Source organism: Hyposmocoma kahamanoa, unplaced genomic scaffold (assembly GCF_003589595.1).
Source record: "Hyposmocoma kahamanoa isolate Upper Pololo Valley unplaced genomic scaffold, ASM358959v1 98263, whole genome shotgun sequence".
NCBI lineage: Eukaryota > Metazoa > Arthropoda > Insecta > Lepidoptera > Cosmopterigidae > Hyposmocoma > Hyposmocoma kahamanoa.
In genome coordinates this window covers 768,883-787,396 of record NW_020655550.1, presented here as the reverse complement: position 1 = coordinate 787,396, position 18,514 = coordinate 768,883, and the positions used below count along the sequence as shown (strand labels likewise).

The following is an 18,514-nucleotide window of genomic DNA, read 5'->3' as shown; positions in this document are numbered from 1 at the left end:
AAGTATTACTTAATATTCGGGTATAGTATACTGAAATATTATTTATAACATTTCATAATAATATATTCGAACACTTAAATAATAAAAGTTGTCAACGAAATTAGGTGGAGAAAACGAGCCTGAAAATTACCCCTTAACATTGTTGAAACCGGTTTTTTTTTGTACTTATTAGTTAAAACAAATATGCATTATAGTCGTCTAGAATAAAAATATCAAAATAAAGAACTTTGCAAATGAATTATTTTACGTACATACATACAGTACACATTTTTATTACTGGTATTTCTAGAAATTACCACTGATAGTTAATGCCAACAAATGATAAACAATAACGTCGAAAGAAACAATGATTTGATCAAAATAATAAATATGCGTGATTTAGACCAGAAAAACATTTAATTTCCAATATGTAACAACCGCGAAAACCTAAGAACTCTATTAGGTATAATCAATAACTTTTAATTTTTTGCGCTAAACCAGTGACTCAATTTAGTGATAGATGATTTTAACAAAAACGACGTCACATTATACATAAGTTCTCGCATTGGCTTTAAATCTTTTGAATCCCAAAAGTTGCGCTTAGTCGACTTCATTAATGGAGTAGAAAGTGTAGTATCCATCCGCCAATGTTCCTTTGTCCGCCATGCTTCTGTAATAACCGTGAGAAATGGGGAGTCCTCTTGAGTACAGTTACCGTCTCCGTGATGAAAGAATACTATAAGCAAATTTTAATTAGTTTGTTAATGAAAAATAAACTGTAAAAAGAAAAAAGGCAAAATTACATAAATTTGAAAACATGCAAACCCTACGGAAAACTAAAGGTAACGCAAGTCTCTTATCAACAGGAGTGTAGGAAAATCATTAGGTAACAAACGATTGTTTGTTTTACTGCTAGGCTGAAAGGGATTGCCCATCGTCCAAGGATTGTGAACCTTTTAGGGCATGCAGGTTAATCACGATATTTTTTTCGAGAGGTCTTGCTTATAAATATTCACAGATGTACGTAGTTTTGAAATTAAAAGTATATGCTGCATATATTCGAAACATTGATCCGTCGATTAAGAAACAATCGTTCTCCGAATGAGTTATATACAAACGTTCTAAGAAAATAAATAAATCTTGATTCTACATCGATCCAAACTTACAGCCTTTTCCTAGACAATTGTAATAATGCATTAAGCATCTATTGGCGAAACTAGATGTTCGGTAACTGCCATTTTCCCAAGTATCATTTGCATTGACTGCACAAATTTCATCCGAATATACTTGAGTTACAACACAAATATTTGACAGCACGCATCCACGCGCAGCGAAATGTTCTTCAAAGTCTTGGTACGTTATCGCCACCAGCCACTAGAAACAGTATAATTATCACAAATTTTTAGTTAAAATTATATTAAGTACTAGTATTTACATGATACAAAATGCTAGTTGTGCTTAATTTGGAAAAGACAATACTTGAGAATATTTGAAAGTAAAAGCGTAAGTTAATTGTCATAATTTTCTTAAAAATAAATAAGAATTTCAATTACGGGCTTACCCCCCATTGTGATACACTACATAGTAAACACAGGCATAGAACTGAAAAATAATGATTTTGAATTATTGTGTACATGAAGACTAAGTCGGATTCTGCGGTATTAAAAATACACACTAAAAGAACGGACATCTATGAATCTTTGAGTACTTTAGATAATTAATTAGCGTAAGGAAATGAAATAATAATGAAACAAACCAAAATAAAAAATATGTACTAAGATTAATAAGCGTTTATTATGTCAATCAGGCATCCTAGTTTGATATTTTTTCTTGTTTTATACTTACTTGTTCCAACAAAAAAATACTTAACTGACATTTTATTGTCTATTTAGTAACAGTTACAAAAGAGAAAGAAAATTGTAACATCCTCTTGCTGAGACGACTTCTATAATTCTTCGATGTATGTCTTAATTTGGGCGTATCAACAGTTTTAAGCTCTTGTATATTCTACGGGTCTGGATGTATAGTTCTAACAAGTCATTTTAGAATGTCCCACAGATGCTCAATAGGACTGAGGTCAGTATTTCTTGCTAGCCAATCTAAACGGCGAATCCAGACTTCAGTCCTATACTCGAGCATCCATCAAGACAGCAGCAGCACCTGAGATGGCTAATACGGATTATGCTTGAGGAATTGGGATGTCCCTAATGCATCGTCGTCCATCGAGATAATCATTTTTAACAAAAACTAATTCTGCACGATATCCGAAAGTTATGCCTGCCCAAAACATAACAGACTCCACCGTATTGCGTAATCTCTTCGAAATATACTTCTGCATAACGCTCCAGGTCTTCTCATCACTCTGCGTTGCAAAACAAACATATTCTGGAATAATCATTATGAGAATAAAATCCTACTCCACTCCACAGGGACCTAAGTCGCACAATTTTGGGCAAACCTCTAACTTGCTAAACGAAGCCCACGGAAGCTCACGCGATACATGCAGCCGTAGACGCATACCACACCTAGAGGTGCCGGTGATGATTTTATACCGATTTATCGGATATCAAAGTTATAACAGGTAAAAGAACTAATACTAATTGCTATTTCGGTAACTACTCTAGCAAACCATAAAGTTTTTAATGTCTGCGTTTGTCATTTAAAAAATAAACAACTTCAAAAATACGTCACGACAATCGTGTGTGTTATTGTTTGGGCTGGTGATTTCGGTGTTTATTTGTTGAAAACATACCGTAAGTAGCGTTTCTTAAGATTATTCTGAATATAAATGTTTATAAACTATACTTTAAGGAGTAATTTCATGGTAAACGTTAGAACCACTCAAACGGAATATTATCATATTTACCCGAGTACACCAAAAATTTCATTAGTGCTATTTATGTGTAGGATTTGCGGTGTATTACTGCATTTTATTTGAGATGTTTTTGTTGTAGTATGGAGCATATTTATTTAGCAATGCAGAATAATAATTTTTATTTATAAAAACTTGTATTTAAACAGAATCCTTTTCTAATTTGCGAAACCAAATAGCCGCCATTTCGCGGTAGGATGAGCGCATCGCATGAGCGGATCTTCAGCTGTGAATTTTAACTTCTAGAAATCTCCTCCGGAGAGTCTTCTTCGAGATTGCTTTTGATGTTTGAGTAGGGACACTGCCGGTTTCATAAGGCTTGGCTTACAATACATCAGCCGTATCAGAGCTCAGGGAGCGTGTTATGAACTTTTAAAAAACCATGCAAGTTCCAGGCAATTCTTTTTACGCCCAAAATCTGACTGGATAAATTCGTTTTACGACATACATATTTTTCATTGATTTCTCGCTGGTTATTTTGTTTATGACTGGGACTTGAATAGCTCGTGCTTTTTAGTGCAACGTTCAGAAACATGGATGAGTATTTACCGGTAAGTTACGGTGTTACATTTGTCACTTAGTTTAAGAGAAAAATAATAAATACGTATTATTCCTGTACGAAAATAAGTAAAGACAATATTTAATACTAATGAAGACGTTATATTATAATAAAATCAATACACTATATTTTAATTTTTGTAAATAAGAGAAAAGCGCAAAGTAAGTTTCTGAAAGACGAAATTTCGCGGGTAAATGTTTACTTTGTACTTTGTTGAAAACATGTCAATAAATTTTAAGAATATTTGACTATAAATTAAATTATAAGAAATTATACTTGGCTTTAGTGAAAAATAACCTTAGTCTCAACCAATAAATCGGTGTATTTTGTAGGCCTCGACATGTGCGGTTTTAAGTTCATCGCAAAGTTTGTGGACTATATCTTTGCTGAGCCGGTATCTTTTCATAAATTGTTGTGCATCCATTGCAACGGATCACTACGATCTCGCAGTTGTCTTCAATGGATTTTTTCCATATTATTATCATGTGAAGCATCACTTTCGAGATACTGAAACATTTCGTATCCATCACACATGATGAAAACGAAGAAAACGCCAAGATACGAACGACTCTTTATTTCGTCACAATAAAAATCAAAAACAAATCCAAAAACAAAAGACAAATCAAAATAGACATTCTGTCAGTCGGCCGCCTGCTGGCCGGTTATACCAAGCAGGCGGCGTCAAAGAAGGTCATAACATTCCCACCTCCAGTATTGCAAGGCAATACTCAGTCAAGTCAGTCTTGGTCAAGTCAGGCCGGTCATCGGCAGGGCCAATGTCACTCTGTCGGATCTGCGTTGGTCGGATCATAAGTCACCTATGATAAAGCTCAGTTAAAGAAAAAAGAAAAGGTCGGGAGGTGAAGATGTCAAGTCTCAAATAAAAGTCAATTCGAGTTAGTCGGAGTCTGTACAGGTTGTACGTCTAGGCGGCACAGTTTTGTCACGGGTATTTTATATGTCCCTGTTATGGTCTTTACCTCAAGGGACCCAGGAGGGAGGCAGGCGGCGTCAAAGAAGGTCATACAACATGATGAAACGATTGCCTAAAAATATGTAAACTCAAAATTATAATAATTATTATACAATTATGCACAAAACAATTCAATAAAAGCTACACCAAGACACTGCAAACTGAGTGGTTTATTGCTGTTACTTTTTGACAGATCAACCGTGAACAAAATGTCAAAATTACATTTGTAATACGATATTGCCAGCCAAACTTCGGACAGAAGACAGCCTAGTGTCATGTGTCCGCAGACTGGCTGGTGTTACCAGTTCATAAAACGAAATTACAAGGCAGTTTACGTCACGGCGTTAACTGCGTAAAAATAAGAATTCATATTAGGCCCCTGTACTCTTTTCTTCGTTTTCTTCCCGATCCTGGTCTCCTTTTGAATGAGCTGAACTCTTGGAATTGTGTCCAGGTCCTTTAAACGGTAGAATGACTCACACCAAACCGTACCGAAACATAACATTGAGTAAAGCCTTCTTCGAGAAGAGTTACTATATTTAAAGGCGAATATTGTCTTGTCTGCCATAGTACGGTATAAAATTTGTCACAAGAAACTAATTTTAATAATTCAATAGCAATATCAATAAATTAAAATTACTTAAATAGTAATTTTTAACAAATAAAACAACATCCAACCACACAACCCTAACAACGGTGCGGTTCGTTTGGTATAACAACAAGTGATTCATTCCTATGTATTTTTTTGGTCAAAATAACATTCAAGGGATACTCTAGGCTAGCTCTGATCTATAATTAATTTGTGATATGACATAACTATATTTTGTTATAATAAATGAATGTTAAAACAACATTCAATATAATTGTTTTTGTCGATGATATCGATGGTACAATTTTCATTTTATATAAACAATTCAAATATAACAATCATTGAGGATAATGTATTATAAATATGTTTAACCCTGAGTCAAATTAAAGGGCGACGACTAGCGCAGCGAGGAGTATTACATTCAAAAACGGACCTGCCGCGGCGGCGCAAGTAGCACTAGAACCCACTTGGTAAAGAAAATAATAGCAACTAAAGTATTTTTATACCAAACACAGTAATTACACACTAAAATTGGAAGCTTACAGCTTAGGTTATATTACATTTGTGACATTGCTAGGAAATAGTATGCCTGGCCCAAATTGAGAAAAACCCTGGGTGTAATTTTAAATGTGCCTTTTTGTTACACCCAGTATAATAATAACATCTGAAAGGACTGAAACAACACGTCCGAGACTTCTTATTTATGAAGATAGTACTTACTTACAGTGCTATTGGAATATGGCATAACAATTTCTGAATATTATTTTTTTAAAGTACCACTGTTTCCGTATTGAAGCCGCAATGAAAACTTTAATTTCATGCCACAGTGGTTATGAAAAAGAAGAATTGCGGTAAGTGTAATTCGATTGTTTATTAGCATTTAGCATATATGGTTTTTTAGACCTAAATTTATGAGGAAACATATTTATAACTGAACGTGTACGTACAGGTATTGTACGTACAGGTATTTTACAATTCAAAACAAAGGAGATTATGACAATTAAGACGAAGTTTATATAAATTTTAAGGGAAACCTGCATCATGTTACCCTCTGGGTGTACATAAATTAGTGTACTGCCAAGATTCATTAGGATGCTATACCTTCTAAGGCTGTAAACGGTATTGAAAAATAATAATAATAATAATAATAATAATAAAACCTACTTAACCTGTGTATACATAATATAGTCCCTATATATTGAATAATAAAGTCCGATAAATTCACATGAATCTAGACAGTCTCATAAGGAGACAAACATTCAATAATGTAGACATTTGTTATTTTTGTTTTTTTTTGCAGGCGAGGGCCGGGAGAAATATTTGTATGGCCGACATTTATTTCTCTCATGAGTTTGGGTGTTATTTATGGTTGTTCCTTAGTGCAGGGCTAGGAGCGTGTGCGTTATTTATTTATTATATGTTTTATTACTATATTATTTCTTTTTTTGTAAAATTACTTCTCTAGTACGTTATAATTATTATTACAAAGATCGAACACAAAGAAAAATTAATTCGATATGATAAGACTCAAACTACGACGATAAAAACCGAAAACAACCCAATGCAAAATTTTTGTAAGAAACACATAGAAATTCGTAAGGTCTGCTGACCCGATTTCAATAATAATCTGCTATTTGTTTAGGAAAATGCGCTTTCGTCGTGGTGAATGTTCACTGATCCCAAGGCGCCGACTCAACCGGCGAGAGGGAAACCCGGGGGGGTTTTAGTGGGGTAGGCCCTCCAGCCTGGAGGGAGAGTCCTCACATAACCCCTGAGTCTCCCTGGGCTCAGAGTTATCCATAAAGATTTGCCCCCGTCAAAAAAAAAAAAAAAGGAAACTGCGTTTTGAGGGCATGGTTATCAGTTGGATTGAACAATATTTAGTAAGGCGTCACCAACTTTCGTGTATTACCATTACAATTAAGCCTGAATAATTCACACAGGTTCTTCAGTTTTACGTAAGATTCATTCTTAAGATGAAAGCCACGCACCAATTTGACATGACAATTTAAACTAATTTTCAACTTGACGTAACATTTTCGCTCTACATCATCAAACAGAGAAATATCAACAAATAAAAAACATAGCAAATGGATTTGTGTAATAGAAACTTGGCAAACACCAGTCAGTGATATCACTATAATAATATATTCTATTGTCGGAGTATGGGAGTATGGTGTAAGGGACCTCTCTTATACCTTACTGCTTATACCTATAGGGGAGACGTTTTAGACGTTTTTATTTAGGCAAAAATTATTTGATAATTGGCTTATTCACATTATTTTACAAATTCATTCTACCGGCGGTGAAATACTAACGTCAGTTGATTGCAATTAATTGTTTTGTCAATTTTTCACAGTAACTAATTACGAAAGTACAAAAGATGGATCAGGTTAAAACGGATTTTAAATGTCACGCGGAAATTTCACAGAGAGCGGGCCAAGCTTTCGAAGCAACTTACAACCAAAACTCCTCTTGTCAAAACGAGCTCATCAGTTTATAAGCATTATATAAGCATTGAACATCAACTTCACTTCTTATTTTCATATAGCCCTACCAAAAACCCTACCAACGACTAACGTGTTAGGATTATGTCAGATGCCTGATTTAACTGAACAGATTTAAACTACACCAGCGCCACCCATACTGCGACCTTACCAATTTTTTTTGGCGTGGGGAAATCCTCTTAGGATTCCTCTCCGGCGCGGGGGCAGCGGGAGCGCATCGGAACCCCCCCAGCACCTAGGAGGAGCTACGTCCTCCCCCTCCTCTCCTCACGACGAAGCAGGCCACACCACCCCGTCGTCCTCCTCGCGGCTGCCTAACTTACTGGCGAACGAAGCCCCCGCACCGATCGCCCGCAGCCTCGAGGTACGCCGCCGCCGAGCGGGATCGGCCCTCTCCCGATCACGCTCGGCGACCTCCTTCTGAAGCATCACCGCTTCACAGAAGGAGACCACTGCTCATGGGACTCTTGATCCGCCAATATAACTGCTACTTTGCCTGGCGGAGAGAGATCTCGCCCAATCCGGGCAACCAGGATGTTCCGCTCGCAGGCCCATGCGGGGCACTCCTCCAGCGTGTGCTGGGCGGAATCCTGGTCCCTCTCACAGTGGTGGCACTGCGTCGTCGACTCGCGTCCGATCCGATTCAGATACTCACCGAAGCATCCGTGCCCGGTGAGTATATGTGTCAGTCGGAACGTGGTGACGCACTTCCGCTGGCTCAACCAGACTTCGAGGTTGGACTGCGACCTTACCCAATTTGAGCAGTCAAACTAACGTGACATTGTTAACAAAGAAACCATGACCGAGACTAGTTATTAACTATGGTCGGTATTTATGGTAGTGATTCGTAGGTAGCCTTGTGAATGATTTATTTAATACGACAGTAATAATATTAGCTAAGATTTATCCTCTCGTAAAACACATTACGTAAACAATACCGAATTCTGTCACATTAGATACGTTTTTTAGTGACAACTTGCTCCGACGTACATATGATATCGTATTTAAAAAAATAATGTCGTCGATTTATTATATGTACGAGTATGTGTACAGCGGTTGAATTCCAAAATTTTCACGTAGAAGGTTTATGATCCATTCAATGCCTCAATACCTACCACCAGGCCTCGAAACAGAGTATTTATTACTTATTGAACTATAATAATAATAACGCATACACCCAACATGGCTCTGCGCTAGGGAAACCCTGTGTCGCGAATGCCATGGACACACACATAGACAACCAATAATTAAACCCAAGCCATACCCAAACTCACAATAGAAACAAATGTAGGCCATACAAACATTTTTCTCTTTTCACGGAGGCGGTTGTATCTACCTCTGTGGCCGAACGGTTACCATGCTGGACTGCCACGCAGAGGTCAGGCCAGGAGAAATATTTGTATTTATGCTCAGGCCACATAGAGGCGGCCGCGGAAGCATTCCCGCGCGGGAATTTTTGTAATGCAAGCTTCTGCAGCCGCCTCTGTGTGGTCAAAGCATTACTGAGTTTGGGTATAATTTATGTTTATCTGTATGTGTGTCCATGGCACCCGCCATACGGGGTTTCCCTAGTGCGGGGCTGTAAATGTGTGCGTTAAAAACAGAAACAAATTTATATCACACACCGCATATTCTGAAAATGTTCTGTGCGTATACGTGTACGAGACGAGTTTACATATATCTAAGTTCAATCGTTCGGTCGCTATTTTGCAAGACGGTGTTTGAATTTGCTGATCTAACGTTAAATACATACAATCTTAAATAAATGTAACTAGTATCTACCTACTGGAAAAAGTTTGACATAGCAGTACATACTAGATTTATAACTGTCAGATCCACAATTTTTTTAGGTGCAACGAATAGATACACTGAAATTTGTGCAGTTGAGGACCGTAGTACATTTGTGTCTGTCGACAAATCGCTGAAAAAGTTGTTACTTAGAATATATACGAACACATTTGTCAACATTTAAGAATATTTTTGAATTTTTTACCATCAGCTCTTATATCCTATCCTATATTTCATAAAAATCTCGTACAACTTTTATATGAAAACGTTATTTTTCCAAAAATTAGATATTTCGCCTTTGCACAAATTTACCGAAAAACAGTTTTATACTCATTGAAGTTTGGTTATACGATTTAAAAAATAACATCTAAGACCGTGATTCGTCAGTTTCCCGTTAAATTGTATAGTTACAAAATAATGCACGGGGTCAGATGTCGTTACTTTCGACCAGAAAGAGCCCAACTTTATGCTAATCTGCAAGACTATAAAAACATTTTGTAAATATTTGGACGAAACACGAATTTTTAATAAAATTATATTCTACTAGCGGTGCCCGCGACTTCGTCTGCATAGAGTAAATATTTCTAGTAGCCTACTGTACTGTTTACTTGAGAAATGGTTGGTTCTCCATACAAACTTTCATCCCCTATTTCATCCCCTTTAAAATTTATTTTCGAAACAAAAAGTAGTCTATGTCCTTCTTCGTCGAATTTGGTTCAGCGCTTAAGGCGTGAAAAGCGTTCAACCAATTTACAAAATGAAATCGTACTACGAAATATCGAACATACGAATAGTGTTATTCCTCCCGCACACTCATGCTCGCTTCACGATAACATAATTTCACATCCTCTTAACCTTTGAAAAGTCAAGTTTAAAATTTCTACGTTAAGCACTTTCTGGAAAAATCGACGAAACCCGATGTTCGGGTTAATAGGGAGACAAGGTTGTGATTGTGAAGCTTATAATGTTTTTGTCTTTTCTTTTGAGATTCTGACGGCAAAAAAAATTGAAGACAATGCCCTCATTGAAGTTGTATTGTTAAATATTTAAATATATAAGGATGGTATCTGATCCATACTGTCACGTAATAGGAATCCACTTTAGTACTTACCTTCTTTTTTTGTTGAACGTGAGAACTATGCATTTATTATAAAAAAAATAATAAAAATAACAGTAAATGACTAACTACGGAAATAGTACTCATAAGTGCTGTCACACACAGACTCACACACAAACACACACACACACACACACACACACACACACACACACACACACACAATTAATTAATTTTAATAAAATTAATTTATTTTAACTTCCTTATTTATGGATTTTAAAAAATGTAACTACTTGGAAGACCGGGGTTTCTAACGGGGTTTCTAACACAAGTAATTTTTATTTAGAAGTAGCCCCGACTAAATAAATGCTTTTTGTTTTAATTAACAAATTTAACATGATTTCCATCCTAAGTCAGTGTGTAAAGTGATTTTTCTTCGTGAGAAGCCTTTCATCTTTGTAAGCTCTCACATGATCAATTACCAAATTCGTTGCTGTCAATTTTTTCTCCTGTTTCGAATGTTGGAAACTAGGTAGTCGTACCTCATGACAGGCTCGTCATATCCGACTGGATAGTCATAGCTGACTCGGTAGTCGTGACTGGCGAGGTTGTCAATTCTATCTCATTTTCCTCACAGGACTCGGAGAGGTGTCCTTTTAATAACGCGTGCTCGGCCCTCCTGTCAATTTATGTACGCGATCCGTCTTTAAAACTTATTTTGTAGTCCCATATTTGCTATCTTTGCTTCATCAAAACTTGTTTACCCCGTGACAAGCCAAGGACATTTAAAGTAATTTCATAAATTGTTCCTCATATCAAGATTAATTCAACAGACAAACAGGTATAATGACAGACAGGTATAATAACATGATCTCGCTATAGATTTTTTTATGTGGAATTCAAAAGTACTTACTTAGGATATAACTGATGCGCTCTTGCATTTTTCTGGTGCAACTAAAATTTGATATAATCTAAATTAAAATATTACATAATAATGACTATATAAAAATACGGAAGTTATGTTTGTTACAAATTTTAAAACAATTTATTTTATTTTATACTCACAACTTCAGCGCAGTTTTTTTGTTGCGACAGCTACTATATAGTTCTGAGACAGGTGAAATTCCATCAGCGGAAAGCAAATTCTTTTCATATTACAAAAAACTACTTACTGACTAGCGTATAAACAACTCTTATTCTTCTCCTATAAACAACTCAAGAGACACCACACAGACTTGAGCTCTCCCAACTATAACGACACTTATAAAACTTCTGAACATTAATTTAAAAACTGATTCCTTCAAAACAATCTAAGTCTTTATTTGTAGAAGAAATAATTACTACGTTAGTAGAGTGTCTGTGTCATGAATTTTCACTGATCCGAGATTTGTCAGGATTTATCTTATCACTAATAAACGAGAACCTGTCTCACTCAAACCATTAAGGCTAAATTAAAGTTGCTATTTTTATTGCGCTTGTTTTTTGTTCCTATTTATATTAGTGCGTTATATGTTTATGGAGGTAGTGAAAACTGTTTCACAACATCCATATACCGCAATTCCCCGAAGCGCAGCCGAGTAAAGTCCTAAGAATTTTTTTTGTTAATTACGAGATTCATCATCATCATCATATACAGCCTGACTTCACCCACTGCTGGGTATACGCCTCCAAATTTCTGTACCACTCCCCACGATCCCGTGCTAACCTCATCCAGGTTCGCCTCCCAACTCCTGCAATGTAATCCGCCCATCCCGCCTCTTGACGCCCGACGTTCCTGTATTCAGTCCTTACGCCACTCAGTTATCACCTTACTCCATGTGTCATCTTGTCTCCGTATCAGGTGCCCCAGCTCCATTTCAACTTCGTGATGCTGTTCCCCCTCGCCCTTTACCTTGGTTCGACTTAGAATCTGTACCTTGGGAACACGGTCTATAAGCTTGTTACCGAGCATGACACGCTCCATGGCTCTCTGTGCAACTTTCATCCTATACACAGCCTCCTGCGTGAGCGTCCATGTCTCGGCACCGTAAGTCATAGTAGGCAGAACACACTGATTATATAGACGGGTCTTCAGATATTGTGGAATTTTAGCTGACTTAAGAATGTCGTCCAACTTGCTAAGCACGGCCCACCCAAGCTGAATTCTTCTGGTGATTTTCTTCATTTGATACGCCTTGTCAAAAGATAAAATATGTCCGACTGTGACACTTGGATTTGTGACGTTGGAGATTTTTGCCATAACCTTAGTCTTGGACATATTCATCTTGAAGCCCACTCACATAGAAGCATCATACAGCTTACGCTGGAGATCGTTAAAGTTTTCAGCGAAGAGTACTAGGTCGTCTGCAAACCGTAAGTGGGACAGGAAGACTCCATTGATGTTAACGCCACATTTCGTCCAATCAAGTGTTTTTACTACGTCTTCTAGGATAGCAGTAAACAGTTTTGGCGAAAAGATGTCTCCCTGCCGCACTCCCCTTTTGATTGGTACAGGGTTGGTTAGTTCATGCATTCGAACCTGTAGAGTTGCAGATGAGTACAGCTCCCGAAGTACATCTATGTAGCGAGAGTCGATATTACAGCGATAGAGAGCGTGGAACACGGCCCAATGTTCGACACTGTCGAAGGGCTTTTCATAATCAACGAAGGGGTCGGTTGTACTCGTGACATTTCTCCATCAACTGCTTCACCGTGTGGATATGGTCTATGGTGGAGTAGCCACTTCGAAAACCGGCCTGTTCAATAGGCTGGCATTCATCAAGTTGACGAGTGATGCGATTTGTTATTAATTTTGAAAACAGTTTGTAAATTTGGGACAATAAACTAATTGCGCGGTAGTTAATATTATACGTATGTAGTTAGAATTAGACTTATTCACGAAGATTTATGCACGAGTTTAAGTATTTTGAAGATCAAAATTCATGAGGAGTAAAATTAATTGTATGGTTCCATGACTTATTTATTTAAGGATCTACTCGGCGGTAAATAGGCTACTGTAACCCGGAACGAAGTCGTAAAATCCATTGTTTTTTAACATCAGCTTAACTTTTTTACTTACGGAATTAATATAATTAATATACGGAACCTACTAAATCCATTGTTTTTTAACAGTAGCTTAAGAATCGCTTCGCTATGGTACTTACGGAATTAATATAATTAATATACGGAACCCACTGCGTAACAAAATGTTTTTACAAACTAAATAAACTGAAATGTCAGAGGTAAATCTTTAATTTGCACCTACACAAGCAACACAAATTTGCTACATGATGGAATTAAAGTCAATCCGATTATGTCTCTGAAGTATCACGTAAGCGCTTGAGCGTAGTCTACCAGCTTAATGCAGCGGTAAAAGCGTCTTAATAAACACAATTTTACGCAACATTAAGTTCCATTTAAATTGAACAACAGTACCAAAAAGGAGCCTCAATATATTTTTGCCTACGATAGGTTTAGTAGCAGCAAAGCTCCTTGTGACAAAGTAAACCAGACTAGTATTGCTACCTTATGTATTTCTGCCGCCAAGCGGTAATATGAGCATTACTGCGTTCCGGTTTGGAAGGGTAAGGGTACTGGTCAAATTACGGGCACATGAGACTTGTCAACGTATGTCTCAGGGTCGGACGCAGTGGCAGGAACCCATAGATGTTTGCGGTTTAAAACCTCTGAGTATCACTGCAACTGTTATGGGTAGGCGAGTTACTTACTACCAGACGCACTACTTGTTCGTCCCGTCACTTTGTAGGTATCTTAAAAAAGTGCTATTAAATAATATTGGTTTTTTACAATTTTTATACATAAGGTACATAAGGTTCACCATGCGATACGAAATGTTACATAAAGAGAAAAATTGTATTAATTCTCTAATTCGACTAATTTACTAATTCGACAAGTAGATGCCGCATACTTCGATTTCAAGAAGGCATTTGACCTAGTAAGCAACGATATTTTGTTGGAGAATCTTAGCAACCGCATACAATATGTTAAATAAAAATTGTAAATAAAATTATAACGTCGCTAAATTGTCTGGTCGCTGAGGTTCAGAATGCTGACATCTTTCACGACAGCAAGTAAACCTAACGTATTAAATATGTATGTAGTATAAGAACATAACACGGAAGCGTTTAGGTTAATACTGTAAATGTACGATGTGTTTTTATAAAATTAACAAAAAGAATAACATTTGTGCAAATTTTACATGTTGGTGTAATACTTGGCTGCAATACATGTTGGTCTAGCCTTTTTTTGGTGGGGAAATCTTCCTAGGATACCTCTCCGCCGCGGAGCCAGCGGATCCGGACTTCTACCGGTCGTCAAAACCCCGTAGTGGCCTTCTCCGGCGCTCTAGTGGGAGGGATCCGGGATTGACTTTGTGCACCGGAACCCTTCTAGCACAGGTTTCTTACCACGGTATGAGAAGTACGCAGATTGAATTTCGGATTTTGAATATCAACCAGAATCTTATTACAAAAACATTTACATTAACCCTTAAATGAATTTCTGGCTTCGTGAAGACGACTGTCAAGAACACCCAGTTATTTTTATTTCTCGTATTAATGTTGTCTTTTACCATTTTCCTAAAAAATACTATTCTTCTTAACATAAATTACAACACATAAATGTACTGTGATCCTAGCATACGAATGTTAAATTGTTTAAAGTTATCACTCAAAAACACTCTGGAACTCTGATTGTAAATTACCCTAAACGCACACGTTTCTCTAGGACATGAATTTCCACGAAGCAAAATGCGATATGTCATTAAACTGTGAAAGCAGCTAAAGTAAAAGTGAATTTGGTAATCTAATATAATAAAATAGATTGATATCTAGATTGTTATAATTATTAATATAAAGATCGAACACTCAGAAAAAATTCCTTCGATCCGGCCGGATTCGAACCGACGTCTTCTAGCTTACCGTGACTGGTAGCTGTAAAGGTACTAACTGGGTGATAAATCTGTCATAGATTTCTCATAGATGGCGCTACGACTAAAAAGTCGTTGAAAAACCAAATACAAAGACACGACGCAAGCACATAGAAAATTCGTGATGTCCGCTGGTTCGTTCCGTGGCTTAGTTGGTATAGTGTCTGGCACGGTAAGCTAGAAGACTTCGGTTCGAATCCGGCCGGATCGAAAGGAATTATTTCTGAGTGTTCGATCATTGTATTAATAATTATAACAAACTAGTGGAGTAATTTCACAAAAAATAAGTGAATATTAATTCAATAAAAAATTTAAATGCAGCGAATAGCGACATCCCTCGCCAGGACTCGTAGCTGTAAAGGTACTAACTGGGTGACAAATCTTTCATAGATTTCTCATAGATGGCGCTACGACTAAAAAGTCGTTGAAAAACCAAATACAAAGACACGACGCAAGCACATAGAAAAATTCGTGAGGTCCGCTGGTTCGTGTCGTGGCTTAGGTGGTATAGGGTCTGGAACGGTAAGCTAGAAGACGTCGGTTCGAATCCGGCCGGATCGAAGGAATTTTTTTTGAGTGTTCGATCTTTGTATTAGTAATTATAACAAACTAGTGGAGTAATTTCACAAAAAATAAGTGAATATTAATTGAATAAAAATTTAAGATTGGAATCTGGTCTAAAAATCTTAACGACGTTTAAAAATGTTCATATTTTTTAAACTGCGTACACTAGAGCTGAGCCGTTTTGATAACTTCCTTATATGATGTTTGTCATCACAGCAATTAATTACTATAATAATGGTTTTGGGTGTGTACAAAAAATACAGTTATAGAAGTAGAAGTCATTGTAAAAAAATTTAGGTAAGAATATACTAGATATTTTTGCCTGTTAGAATGTAAAAACACCAATATGGTGACAATGTCATGTAAAACATACACACACACATATATGTTCATTCGGTTCCCTTCCGCGATGAAGACAGAGGACTCTTTAGCGGTTGTTGGTTTCAGTCTCACCTTATGAAAATCCACGCAAAGACTGGCGCCATCGACATATACGACTACGAATATCGCATAGATCATCCAGTTCCGGTTTGTCTATTAATTACAGTTTCATTCGACGGTATACTTTTAAAAAATCATAAAGAACTGTACTTTGTTCTCATACACACGTTACAATCTGATTGTAGCGATTTTTTGTAGCGTTTGTAGGCCCCATTACACTTACCTGCTGCTGCTGCCTGTTTGGTCGCAATTGTGTTTAAATAGTTCAGCACCACATAAGAATCATTAAAATTATTTATAGCACAGATTTGATTTTAACTTCGTACTCTCATTGCAATGCAACGCAGAGTACATTATACATGCTTCTATAACAAATAAAAGTACTTGTAACTGTGGTTCGACCTACAATAAAAATATTTATAAATAAATTCATTAACCACTTGATTATACAATACAGGTCTCCGTACAGCTGTGCGATATTAAATAAACCACCAAACTATCCTACTAAAATATTAAACGTGAAACTTTGGATATGTGAATGAATGTTTGAAAGTTGGTAACTCAATGAAGCCTAAACGGCTTATGACTTTAGTTGAAAGTTGGTGGAATGTACAGTTTACAAACTGAGGTATATTTCCAGGCAAAGCCACAGGTAGAAGTTGCTATAAATAATTAAATTAGGATTGCGAATTTGAAATTTATAGTAAATGCGAAATTAATATAAAAGAATTTATGAAGGTATTAACTTCAATTGTAATATTAGGAATTTTGATAATTCTAAATTGTCATATCATTAAGTTTGAATGGCGTAACAAAATATTATCTAAATTATGTTTTATTCCAATCATACCAACGCTAAAGAAAACAAAGAAACTTCTCTCATTGTGAAAATTTTGCGTCTAAACTTAAATGCGTAATTAATCAATGCTTTAGTTTTAAAAGTTTAGTACAAGTGGACATTAGTGATCGATGTACAATCGGAACAAGAAGACAAAAAAATGACTTGAATCCCATACCGTTTCTGGAAAAATTAGTTTTGCATATGGTTTAACTTTATGATAGTCTTCCCACTATGTATGTATTAATTAGATATATATATTTGTTCTTTATCCAACTTGAATAGGACTTTGATGACTTTGCTACTAGTTCTACATACTGTTCCATCCTCTTGAGTCGTGCCAATATCACCACGTAACAATAAACTCTAGTCATTCGTTACAAATAAGTCAAAAATAACAACTACAACGTGAAACAAATAAACATCTATTCACGTTAGAACGGGCCGTATATGAACGGGCACACCGAATTAATACAAAAAATATTGCGCCGAAGCTTCGCGCACGGAAATAAACCTTTTACGCTTACTTATTCTGCGATGTTGACCCTGCATATTACAAGGCAAGCAAACTTAGCAAATAATTGATTTTTGCCTAATAGTGCAAATACAACCAGACCCGGGCAATACCAATTTTACACACCCAGCGGACTTCGCCGCAATTTATGCAGTGTTCGCATACCTCTTGTTTGTTACCAAATAAACGGTAGAGTTGTATCTGGGTGCACGGTGCCTGGTGTAATGTAAAACATCTACTATGTTACTAAATCTCTTTCGCTGTTACGCTTCAAATTCTATCAATATTCTATCTTGCATGTTTAAAGACGTTTCATGGCAAAAATTTTAAGTTAAAGCAATTTTTTGTCCAAAACTTTTATCGCTCCATTTGTGATCATTTTGTTGATTGAAAATCAATTTACAAGATAGATCCTAGTTTCGATATTCCTTAGAATTAATTTCAGAAAATTAGTGCTATGGATTTAGAATTATGATACTTCTATCTATCTATACTATCAATTTTATTGACGACGTGATACTTTGAACCATTAATTAAAGGAGACTCCGTAGAGGACTCCATAGAGTCATCGCAAAGTGTAGCAAGGAAAAACAAAAAAGCAGCACTACAATTTAAAAAATGCAATACTTTTCATCTTCGCCTATAAAAATAATCCAGTGCGTATCTTCCTCCATTTTAAACATTTTGAACTTAAACCTATGATGACAGCTAATAACGCTTTATATATTCCATAGTATTTTAATTTCATGCCAACCAACAGTAGGCAATGAAGTTTGTGTCACGCGTAATAAATCTTTAATAATATTGTAAGTACGTACAACTGATTTAGTTAGCCTTACTAATAGTACTTATAGAAGTTGTACACATTTCGGTTCATTTGTTTTAATTTTCATTAAAAATACTTAC

The 18,514-nt window shown here is 36.4% G+C and overlaps 1 long non-coding RNA gene across 1 annotated transcript; it reads right to left on the bottom strand.

Annotated features, from left to right (window-relative positions):
* Window positions 1-375: 375 nt before the first annotated feature.
* LOC113238808 lies at window positions 376-4,415 on the bottom strand. The gene is made up of 4 exons (XR_003311132.1): window positions 4,391-4,415; window positions 1,541-1,581; window positions 1,146-1,353; window positions 376-715 (listed from the first exon to the last, which is right to left on the bottom strand). It is a non-coding gene; the product is annotated as an uncharacterized LOC113238808 (long non-coding RNA).
* Window positions 4,416-18,514: the final 14,099 nt, after the last annotated feature.